Raw genomic sequence first — 11,399 nt, forward strand, 5'->3', positions numbered from 1 at the left:
GATCAGTTTGATGGCTTGAGTCAAAACAGAATGCACCTGACCTTCTGGTGGGATGTATTGGGCAGTGCCAGACATTGAGAAAAAAAGTGGACCTCTGTTACTAGTGAAAAGAAAGGAAGGGAGAAAGGGTGTTACTGTTAACCCAATATACAACAGGAGTTTTGGGGGTTATTATAATGAAGTCCTTTATCAGAAAGCTTAGTTAAGAGATATGAAAAAAGCTCATTCTTTACCATTCTACTGGAATCTGATTAACACTCTGTTCTATAAAGCATCTAATCTGTATCAATAGACACAGAAGACTTCTTTAACCACACTGCTTAAGTAAAATTTAAAATCTATTATTAGTGATAAAAACAACAGAGAAAAAAAGAGAGAACTAGAGAGGTTCCATGACAATTAGGTAATATAAAGGTATTCATGGTAAATAGTACAAGAACATGTCACAGTTTTGAAACATGCATTTCAAAATTCCAGATGAGCCTGCATTCTTAAAATAGCATATGTTAAATGAACCCAAATTTTGAATAGTTTGAATGTCAGCACTAAATAGTTTTATACATACATAAGATTTTAAGTTTTGACTTTTTGGTGAAAATATTCCACAATTCAAAGGAAATTGAATATTTTCTTTTATACAATTAAAGAAAGACTTATGTTAAACTCATTGTTAAGGTATATCTTTAAAACATGTAGTAAGACAAAGTAAAAAAAAAAAAAGTCAACCTAATTTTTGGTGATATGCCCACAATGTGACAGTTTACAGGCATAACTTTTCATTTTCAAAATAGTTCTTTTTGTTTTGCATTACTCACAGTTGAATTTTGATACTTAATATTTGGATCTTTATAAATATTATTGATTTAGCATCATCAAATATTATGATGTAATAAAAATGATTTAAATGACTGTGTTGATTTATTTTCCATAAAAAAGACTAGGAGAAATGTAGATTAAAGTAGCATTCAGATTCCTTTTTTTTTGAATTGTTAATATGCAGAGCTATCATTTATCTCCAGAAAAGCATAAAAGGGAAATAACTTTTGTCATAGAAGCTTCTCAAATATGTCATTTTTCTTATAACTCTGTAACATCAGACTTAAATTAGTGAATCTCTGCCTCAAGCAGAAAAATTTCATTAATGACCTTGTTAAAAACTCAGATCAGCAAGATTTTGTCCTACTGACTTAAAAACTTCTAAAAATATAGCAGGTCCTCGATTCTGAGGTTTTTGTCACTGAGACAGTAGAATGACCACTTTAATATAAAAACTACCATGATTTATGCATGGAGGTATAATTAAGTTTGGCTTATGTGGAATGTAATAAATTGTAGTGCAGATTTCAAATACTTTTTTTCAGCCTATGGCAATTTTTATGCTTATTTACTTCAAAGCTTCAAGGTAGAACTATTGTTCTTTAGAGTTTTTTGGTTTTTTTTTTAAGGACTTAACCTGGAGAAAACAGAAGTACTTCTGAACTTCATTAAAATTTGATTGGAATAATAAAATCATGTAAGAAAATATTTTCTTGCCATAGATGAAATTTATTGATATATTAAAATCAGGCTACTTCTTGTGGCTGTTGTGCCAAGAGCCCCCACGGCAATTCATGTCCTCTTTTGTAACTTCCTTCCTGTGAGTGCAGGCAGAACCTGTGACTTGCTTTTAACCAATACCAAGAAGACAGTGATCATGAAATACCACTCTGTTGATCATCTTGTGTGTTAAAGGGTATGGGATGTGACTCTATTATAACATTTCGGCTTATGAAGTTTCTTCTTAGAAGACTGGGGAAAGATTCTCTTGCTGTCTTTGCAGAAAAAGACACTCATGCTTTGATGTGTTTCAGGAGGAGGTAATGTAGCAAGAAACTATGGGCCTGCAGAACATCCAGTTGACTGCCAGGTAGAAAACGTGGACCTGAGTCCTAAAGCCACAAAGAGATGAATTCTGCCAAAATCCTAGACATCCTGAAGGAGCATGGAAGTAGATCATTCCTTAGTTGAGCCTCTAAACAGACTATAGTACAGATGATTATAGCTTGGTGAAAACAAGAGAAAGATATAGCTAAGCTATGGTTCATCACACAATTGGAGACAAGGAGGTGGAATCTACTTTTGTTTCACCTCCCCAAAGTGATATAAACTCCTCCCTTCTGGTTGAAAGGATATGCAAAGGATTTAAAGGACCAGCATCTTATATGTGTGTGTGTGTGTGTGTGTGTGTGTGTATGTGTGTGTGTGTGTGTGTGTGAGAGAGAGAGAGAGAGATAAACAATTCAAAGAGGTGAGAACAAAGCCAATAAAAGGCAGTTTTGTAGCTATTGAAGTAAATCTGGTAAAAATTCAAATTAATGAATTAAAACATTAGGATGTTAAATGTAATTCCCATGACAACTACAAAGAAAATAGCTGAAGAATACACCAAGGAGAAAATTAGGAAAAAAAATTAATTTCACTAGAAAAATATCAAACACTACAATAAGATGGTAATGTAGAAAATCAGGGATAAAAATGCCATAAGACATATTGAAAACAAAATGACAGAAGCAACTTTCTGCCTATCAGTATAGTCAGGTGTACCTTGTGTGTTTTATATCTATAGATTCTACCAACAGTGGATCCAAAATATTTTTAAACAATTGCTTCTATACTAAAAATGTACAGTTTCTTGTCATTCTGCTCTAAACAATATTGTTCTAGACAGCTTTTTGTCACCATGACACAAAGACCTGACAAGAACAACTTAGAGGAGGAAAGGTTTATTTTGGCTCACAGTTTCAAAGGTTTAATCCATGGTCAACTGGCTATCTTGGGCCCGAGGTAAAGCAGAACCTCATGGCAGAAGAGGGTGGTAGAGGAAGCTGCTTAGTTTATGATAGCCAGGAAGCAGAGAGAGAGAAAGAGAGTGTGGGGGGAGGGGGGAGAGGGAGACAGAGAGAGCAACAGTCAGGAATAACTCCAAAGGTATACCCCAGTGAACTTCCTCCAGTCAAACCCTGCAAATTATTCTTCAGTTCTGGCAATTTAATCATTTCATCTTGGAACATTCTTTCATTGTCCCACACATGAGCCTTTTTGTCATTCAAACCATAACAGATAAAGTATAATGACCATTTACACATTTACATTGTATTAGTTACAATAAGTAATGTAGAGTTTATTTAAAGTATATGGGAGGATGTTAATTTGCTGAAAATACTGTGCCCAAATATTTAGGGACTTGAATATTCTGGCATTAGCATGAGTCCTAGAACAAATCCCCTATGTATGCTGACAGATGAACATAGTTATTTTGAATGTGTTGTGACTTGAATGTGTCCCACAAAATTTATATGTTCAAACATTAATCCCTAATAATAATATGATGATATCTGAAATGAGGTCTTTGGGAGGTAATTAGGCTTATGGGAGATAACAAAGGTGGAGTCCTCATTATAAGATTTGTGCTTTAATAATAGAACACAGAATGTTTCCCTTCTATGTCTGCCCTGGCATAACACAGCAAGATTGCCATCTGAAATCAAGAAAAGGGCCCTCACCACGAACAGAATCAACTACCAACTTACCCTGAGACACCAGAACTGTGAGAAAGAAACTTATTTTGTTTAGTCACTAGGGCTATCATATTTTGTTATAGAAGCTTGAGAAGACTAATATAAGATGCAAATGTATTAATCTCTACAATCAATTGATAAAGATTGATGAAATGGATTTAATAAAAACCATAATCCAACTGGCTATCTCAGAGAGACTCACTTTAGACCTAAAGGCACAGATGAATTGAAAGCAAAAGGATGGAATGTTCTACTTCCTAGAAGGAATAACTGGAAGAAAGTTGCAGGGGTGACTATACTGATATCAGAGAAAAATAACTTTAAATTATAAAAGCATGTAAGAGAAAAGGCAAAATATTACATATTAACAAAATGCTTGAAACAGCAAGAAGATTTAACAATTATAAACATTTACACACTAATAAAATGTTTTTCAAGAAGGATGTCAAAACCATTAATAGGGAAAAGATAGCCTTTTCAGCATATAGTTCTAGAGAAACTGGATATTTTTATACAAAAGAAGAAAGTTAGATCCTCACATGACTTCGTATACAATAATTAACTCAAAATGTGCCCATGACCTAAACGTAAGAACTAAAACTATAAAAATATTAGAGAAAACAAAGGACAAAAACTTCCTGTAGCTTTGTATCTGGCAATGATTTCTTGATTATGACTTCAGAAGCAAGCCAGCAAAAGTAAAAACAGGCAAATTGGACTTCATGAAAGTTATCACAAATTTATATGTCAAAAACTATTAACAGTAAAAATGCAGCCCACAGAACTGGAGAAAAGATTTGTAAATCACAGATGTGGCAAGGGATTAATATCCAAAATACATAGGTAACTCCTAGATTCAACAACAGTAAAAACCATGAACAACTCAATTCAAGAGTGTGAGAAGGAAAAAAAAAAAGTGCGAGAAGGTATGAACAGACATTTCCCCAAAGCCAATATCTAATTGGCAAACAATCACTTGAAAAGATGCTTCCCGTTACAAATCATGAATCAAAGTCTTACTGTGTGTTAGTTGGTGTTAGTTGACTGTTTTTTCACTTTGAAAGAAATGGGAAACAAACAAACAAATAAACAAAACCTTAGAGGAACAAAAGTTATTTTGGGCTCACAGTTTCAGAGGTCTCAGTCCATGGTCAGCTGACTCTGTTGCTCTGGGTCCTAAGTGAGGTATAACATCATGGATGAAGGGTGTGTGGGAGGAAAGCTCCTCTGTCCATGGGAGTGGGAAGCAGAGAGAGAGAGAAAGGAAAGGGACCAAGGGCAGAGTAGATGTAGATGTAGAGTTCAGGCTACATCTCTAGTGGCTTATGTCCTCCAGGCAAGCTATTCCTGCCTACAGTTACCACCCAGCATTCTATTCAAATTATTAATCTACCAAATGGATTAATTCACTGATGAAGTTAGAGCTACGATACTCTCATCTTTTCACCTTTAACTATTCCTACATTGCCTAACACATAAGTGTTTGACTGGACAACAAAGACTGAAACAATAACACAATGAAATATCACTTCCCAACCATTAGCCATTATTAAACACACACACACACACACACACACACACGCACGCGCGCACACACACACACACACACCCAGAACATAACAAGTCTTGGTGAAGATGTTAAGTAATTGGAATATAAAATGGTATACAGCTACCGTGGAAAACAGTCTGGCCTATCCCCCAAAAATAAAAAATGGAGTTAATATGTGCCAGCATTTCTATTTCTATAAATATACTGAAAAGAACTGAGAGCAGAGTCTCCAAGAGATAGTTTAACAACTGTGCTCACAATAACAGCATTATTCACAACAGCTAAAGTGTGGAAGCAACCCAAGGGTCCATTGATAAATGAATGGATAAATTAAATGTGTTATGCACACACAATGGAATATTATTCACCCTTGTTAAAAGAAAATCCTGACAAATGCTCTATGGATGAACATTGAGAACATTATACCCAGTAAAATAAACCAATAACAAAAAGAAATAGTACATGATTCCACTGAAACTTCTAAATCAATCGAAGTTATAGACAGAAAATAGATGTTGAGGGGGAAGGGAATATGAGGAGTTGTTCAATGAATATAAAATTCCAGACCTTCAAGAAAGAAAATTTCTGGAGCTCTGTTATACATGAATGCCCCTATATTTGACAACACTGAAATTTATACATAAAATTAAGGAAGAAATTCACATTAAATTATGCTATAATTTACAAAATATATCTTTGATAGAAAAAACAAAATATAGAGTATTCATAAAATTTTACCATGCTTTTTTCTCAGACCACAGTTTTGAAGTGGAAATTGGAGCTCATAGTGCTTGCATAGAAGAGGAAGTGATAGAGTTAACCTACACTTTAAAATATATACTACATGTAGAAAGAGAATAACAATATTGCCTTAAACAATTAAGTATTATTTAAACTATTTTATCCATACTGAGTATTAATCTTATAGCAACTTATTCTTTACAAATTAGGTTTCTTTAGTGAGGAATTTCTGCAATATTTTCCAAATACATGAAAATCTGACATTTTCAATTCATGGCTTTTTCTGCCTCTTTTTTTGTTCGTTTGTTTATTTGTTAAAATTCTAATTGAATTAAACAAGTATTGAATAAACTTTGTATATGCTAATAAAATAATATTAGTTCAATTTTTATTATAAAAATTAAAAATCTCTATAGGGCTACCATGATTGAAACAGGATTGGGAGTAGAACTCTGGAATACTGCCCACAAACTTTCCCTTGTCTCAGGGAAATTAGTAGAAAGAGTAGTCCTTTATGCATAGCTTGAACATATCTCACATTTTTATTTACAGTATGGCTATTGATTCTTATTTGAATTATTTCCTCATTTTTCTAACTTTCTTTCTCATCAAACTCTTCAACTTTTATCCAAGCCCATTATCCTTGCACACCATTTTTACATTTAATGAATCCTCCTCAGGCTTTAATTTATTTGAACACATGTGTCTCCTATGCTGAAAATTCTCTATTGTCAATATTTTTCTAAACCCTTGTTTTGTTTAATGTTACACTCAATTTTCCAACTCTTAAATTAACTCTACTAAGTAGTCTACAGAACTTGACACAGCATTACATTTTTATCTTTATGAAGATTCAACTCTAAATTCTACTTTTTTCCAAATACTTACCCTGATCATTTATCCATTTTTTAGCTGTCATATGGTGATGAGAAATTTTAGAACATTATAGAAACTAACTAAATAATTCAACTGGGTTAAATAAATAAGAATCTCTCTCTCTCTCTCTCTCTCTCTCTGTGTGTTGTGTGACTGTATGTGTGTATCTGTGTGAATTTTTAAGAAAAACATAATTTATAAACATGTAATTTATGAAAAAAATTCAAAAATTTGAAGTTTTTATCAATAGCACCTCAAAACACATGAAAATTTTAGATTCTATTCTAACGCAATTTGAAGCCCTCTGTGAGTCCCAGTGGGTCATATGTAAGAATATAGGTATGCCAGAGTAGAGTAAGATGTGATACGTTTTTTGAAAACTTTTGCCTAGAAAATATGCAAATTTTTTCTTTGCTCTCTTTTCAGGATCTGCTTCTTCAAAGTAGTTCATAACTTGCTTACATAATGGAGATAGTTTTTCTGGAAGATCTCATTATAGAATCTATCCAATTTTTCACATGAGCAATGATAGAGTTATTGAGCACTGTGTGTGCTGCTGAGAAGGGAGAATGATCTTTATTCACTAAGTAATTATGGAATATACTTGTGTAAAAAATTAATTCTATATAATAAAAATATATTGCACATTATACTAGAATGTTGCCTTATTATCAAATCTTAAAGGAAAATAGTATTTGAATGAAATAAATTTAAAAGATCTAAATGTGGCCATACAAAATAATTGGTTGCGTTCTATTGTTTGTGCTTATCATCTAATATTTGAGTTTAACAAAATCAGAGAAATATTACACTTTTCACCTCTTTACATTCATCAAAGAATATTGCTTAATCAACCATTGACTATTTAGACTTGAGAAATATTTTAACACTAAACGTGTATTAATCACGTAATAAATGTGTTTTGATTAAAAGTCCAAAAAAAACTTTAAAAATAAATCTTCTTGTATAAAACTAAATATTTAGAAAGTGCCAATTCTCAGGTAAACAAGGATATATGATGAAGACAATGTTGCACAAGTTGTCAGTTATTTTGGAATACTATGAAGGTACTCTAGATCATTTAGGAAAGCATTCCCTTCCTTCCCCACCCCAACCCTATTTTATTGTTCATATAAAAATTTTGTTAATTTCTTCATTGTAGTTGAATTGGCCCTATTATTAAAATCCATTTTATTTTTCTATTTATTCCTATTAGTAAATGATCATACATAGTTACAATCAATTTATAAACAGTAGGTAGGCTACCTTTCCCAAATATTGCTGTTACTTTGAACAACAGATTTATCAACAGGGGAACACTTAGGCTGTATGGATGTGTGTAAATTGATACTGATATTTGTTATCTATAGTGTGCAATTTTTCATAAGCTGCAAAAAATATACAAGAGCAAATCCAAACTACTTATTTTTACAAATATTACTCTATATTTCTGCATTTTATTATAATTTCATTTCTTAATTGATCCAGGAACAGTTAGAGTTAAGTGGCAAATAAGTCTATTTTTGTTGTTGTTGTTGTTGTTCATTGATGCCTTCATACTAAGTTGAATGAAATTTAAAAAGTTTATGTAATTTGAAAAATACTTATTTCAAAATTATTGCTTTTATTCAAAGACAACCTCTGTTAAATGTAGATCAGCTCAACTTTTATTGTTAAAAAAAAAAAAACAACATTGATAAGAAATAATGTACTTCTGATGAATTTCTTTCCTAAAATAAAACTATTTCATTTTCATCTTTCTTTCATTTGGTAGTTCCATCACTGGTAGATCAAAAGTTCAAAGCACTTATATTACCCGTCAATATATTATTTGAAGTGCAAGTAAAATGAATTTTATGTAGTGAGTTGTTTGTTCACATTTCATGACTTTGATTTCTCTTCCAAGAGAGATGGAGCTGTCTTTGGAGCTGGGGATTTTCAGAGCTGGAGCAAGTTAAACTGCCAATGATGAGGAAGTTTATAGAACTCCTGTCTATTATACTGACAGATCCTCTCTAGCACGTCCAGCATCTCTATTTAAGGCAGCCTGAAATTTACAATCCTGTTAGGATGGAGAATGAAGGTGTTCCCATATGCCTTTCTTTTATACCTTTAGTCATAAATAAACTCATCATTATTTCTTTGCCTGACCATCCCAAATACTGACAACATGGACATCACAAGAAGAAGTTTGGCAGTTGTAGTAACTGAATGACTCAAAAAAATCGAATTATTAACATGAATTATTTTAAAATAAGTATAAAACTGTTTCAAATAAACTTCAATGATGTTCTCTGCTGGTGCTTAGAGGTTTTAATTTAGAAGAAAAAGAAAACATGTCCTCTTTTCATGAACCCTGTGGATGGCCAGATAAATATGAGCCTTCTCTTTTCAAACATCCAATAGTATTTTCCATCATGATATGTGCATGTTACAGCATTTTAAACAAATTTTTATAACTTTATTAAAAACAGCCTATTTTTCTATTATGCTTCTTATCATCCTTTCTTTAAAAAAATTAAGTATAAAACTTTCTTCCACAATTATCTTCAATTTTTTATCTTCAATTTTTATGTTGCTTTATCCTCTGAGCAAATGTTTTGTTTCTTATCAAATAGAAATATATATTGTTTACACTCTGTTTGTATACACAGCACACCCACATAGGAGCACACTAGTAGCATGTAACACATTGAATCAACCGACCACATAGGATTGTATACCGATATACAAGAGTCAGATGTTTATTCTATTTCCTACATGTGACTGAAGAAAGTAAATTAAATAGAAAATTTTTTTCCAGTGCTAGGGATTGAACTCAGGGCCTCACACATGCTAAGCAAACACTAAGCCACAACACCAACCCCAGCCCTGAATTGACTTCTTTTAACCACAACACTTCTTATATAAAACAATGGGGTGAATATTTTTGTATATAGGTCTAGAGAGGGGTGATTCATTTGCTCCCCATTAGGCAACAGATGACACACTTGTAACAAAAGACAGTTTAACAAGAGAAAAGAAAATTTATTTAATCATAAACATGACACAGGAATCTTCAGAATGAAGAGTGAGAGACACAATTTGGATGAAATGGGGACAATTGTTTAGAAATGTGACTGGGCAAAATGGGTATGATTGAATAGCAATAAATGGAGTGAGGAGACCTAGCAAGACCTGTCTGTTCAGATTCTTCTTGGTTCCCCAGTTGTAGCATTTCTTCCTCCTAGGTTAGGAGTAGAACCACTCTGGATGAGGGTGGGTCTTGTGACCTCTGGCAGAAAGGTCAGGAGATATCCTCATGACCTGCTCTTTGGTAGGGCAACAGGGAAAGGTAGAGTGATATTTCTATAGTTTATGGCTGCCTTTGAGGAAAAGGGTTCTAGTTCATATGAGGTACAAAAAAGAATTTCAGTTTCCAAAGGATGTTTCAGGGAAGAAAGAAGTCAGAGAAACAGGAAGGCAGGTGAAGGTCAAGTAGATCTTGGTTCAGAGGCTGCTTCTGAGGCCTTTCTATGCCTTTTAGTCAACTGGCTCTGCATGCCATTGTAGCCATATTTGGGGGTATTTTTTTCTCAGCTCCAATTTTTACTCCTTCTTAGCTACTATAAGCAAAAGGAAAAATAGTATGAAGTGTACCCATAATTAACGTGAATATATTAAAGTACAAAACAAGATACAAATGCAACTAAAATCATTTAAAATACTTTTGGTTGGCTCATGAATCAAATACTATTTTCAGATAAAAGAGTGGTGCATCATCAGAATGTGACCATTTCTTCACAGATTATACCTGAACAAGGTAGCCTTAACCATCTCTCATCCTGACTCATTTTAAAACAGTATTCTTCCTAACTCAAGGCTTCTGATCTCTCTTTTCTTACAGCATTTACTATGAAAAATTTGTAATTATACATTTTTTCTCTGTCCTGTGAGATACAGAAATTTTAAAAAGTTTTTTGTCTATTCTACTACCCAGGTGTGTCTTTGCAAAGTTGAGATATTTCTTTGAAATATGATCATCAAGAAAGATAACACCCATGTATCTCACTTTGCATAGAGAAGTCAGGAACTTAATTTTGCAGGTTCTTTTCTCCAAGTTGTAACTGTAATCCTGTGTTGTGTAGGTAGAATAATTTTTACTTTCCTTAAGATTAAAGCCCATTAGTAAGCACACATGCCCTAAAATCTTCACATCCCACTTCTTAAAAACTTCCTGGCCTGCATTTCAGTGGAGGTGAGCCCACATCATGTTCTGATCTCTCTTCCCTCTTGTGATAGTGTTGAGAAACTAAAATCTACTCATTATCCTACCATTTCAGATTGATGATTTTTCAAAGCATGTGAAAAAGAACACACACACACACACAAGAAAATGGAGGCAGACCTCACGGACAAGCAATGCTTTATTTAGCAATGGAAGGGCACTCCTTTGGGGGAAAAATGGCAGCAGATCATCATGAGGGTCTGGGTTTTATAGGGTTTAGCAGAGTCAGGTCATGGGAGGACTTACTTTTGTTATTCAGGGACAGGTAATTAGAGTAGTTTAGGATGGGGAAGGATGACAGGTAGATAACCGCATCCTTCATTCCAGAGTCTGAAAGGGATATAATGAGTTGGAGTGATGTCATCATATCTGGCTATTTCCTACTGGAAACGGGAGAAATGGGGGATTC

This window comes from Sciurus vulgaris, assembly GCF_902686455.1.
Source record: "Sciurus vulgaris genome assembly, chromosome: 10".
In the NCBI taxonomy this organism is placed as follows: Eukaryota; Metazoa; Chordata; class Mammalia; order Rodentia; family Sciuridae; genus Sciurus; species Sciurus vulgaris.